Consider the following 1,608-nt stretch of genomic DNA (forward strand, 5'->3'; position numbering starts at 1 on the left):
CTTGTACCCTTGTTGCCAATTTGTGAACTAGATTAAATTAATATTGAACTTAAATGACTTGATAAACCATCCTTTTTTTCTAAAATACCAGTTAATGGGAGAAATCTATGTAGTATTTACAGTTTTACTCATTAATTTGTTGATATTTTAAAACACTATTTATGTGCTTGTTACCATCTATAATTCTGAATTGATAATTTTATACATAGTCTCCCTTTAATGTCTTACGGCCATGCTATCTGAGCTTCTAATTTGATACGTACATTAGTTTATGGCTACTGGTATAAGCCCAAATATCTGAAAAAACCAGATCTGACTTAGAAAAATTGTGAGGCATAGGTAAAGCTTGTCTTAGTGTTCTCTGGAACAATAGTAAGGAGTCTCTCAGTAATAATAGTAATGATTAATAACATTTAAAAAATACTTTTTGAACTAGGTTGTTAGTACCTTACATAGATTAACTCATTTTGTCCTCACAAGTAACCCTGTGAAAGCTGGCTTTGTCATTATCTGTATTTTACATATGAGAGCAAGGTGACAAAGAGATCAAATTGCCTGATCAAGGTCACACAGCAGTCGGGGCAGTCAGAATCCAAAGCTAGGTAGCCTGGCGTTAGGCCCTGTCTTAGACCATTCTCCTTTCAGCACCATCTTCTCTCTTTGATGATTCCTTCCTCTTTTTTCTACCTTAATATCTATCCTTGGCCCCTTATCAGCATCTGGTATTAGCTATCCTTTGGGACATATCTGATATTGGCATAAATTTTTTATTTTAGATATGGATAGAAATGACCAAGTTCTTAGAAATTGGTGGTAAATTAACTAGTTCCCTCTGGACTTCTAGTCTTCTTGTTGTAAACAGAAAATTCTGTACTAATTGTTGTTCCTTCACAACTCTTTATGCTGTTCACATAGTTATCAATAACAGAACTTTTCGATTTGTTCACATTTTGCCCTTTAAAATCAGATTCTGGGATGCTGCCTAATGTTCTGGAACAGAAATGTCAGTAAAACATAATTATTGATCTATTTTGTTTTGGATATTTTTGTTCTTTAAATACCTTTTTTAAAAAAAATGTTTGAAGCATGTTTAATCCTCTGATGTTTTTGGAAACTGACACAAGCTTCTTAAAATTTATGTTCAGAGAATTGATTGATGTTTCATTGCTATCAAGTGCAAAATTTCAATTTTACGAGTACATTGTGCCTTAGACACACAGGTGAGCTGTACGTCATCTGCCATTAGATGTCAAATGATACCAAAAGTGACCTAGTAAGTAATCAGTGGTTATAGTACAAAAATAATCAAAGGTTTAGTCAATAACTCACGAAGTTTGATGTACTGGTATTGATAAGCTAATTAAACAGATCTGCCTGTGTTCTTCCAGCCTACTGGGGCTCTGCTATGATTAGCTTTACAGCAAGCAGTGTTGTAACATTGAATGAAAGTAACTGATCAGAGAATGGTGTAGTCACGAAGCTTTAAGTACTCCCATTTCTGGTCACAGAATGGTTTCAGGGAAAGTAGCTATCTTTGCACACCTGCAGCCAGTCAGTGCATAGGCCTCTTGTGGTCAATATTGATTGATTCTTATAACAGAACTAGAA

At 34.5% G+C, this 1,608-nt stretch overlaps 1 protein-coding gene across 1 annotated transcript in view; it reads left to right on the forward strand.

Moving 5' to 3' along the window:
• AP3B1 (adaptor-related protein complex 3, beta 1 subunit) overlaps positions 1–1,608 on the forward strand; it is a 271,170-nt gene that overhangs the window by 59,720 nt on the left and 209,842 nt on the right. The window lies entirely within an intron of this gene.

This window comes from Propithecus coquereli, unplaced genomic scaffold, assembly GCF_000956105.1.
Source record: "Propithecus coquereli isolate 6110/MARCELLA unplaced genomic scaffold, Pcoq_1.0 Scaffold9, whole genome shotgun sequence".
NCBI lineage: Eukaryota > Metazoa > Chordata > Mammalia > Primates > Indriidae > Propithecus > Propithecus coquereli.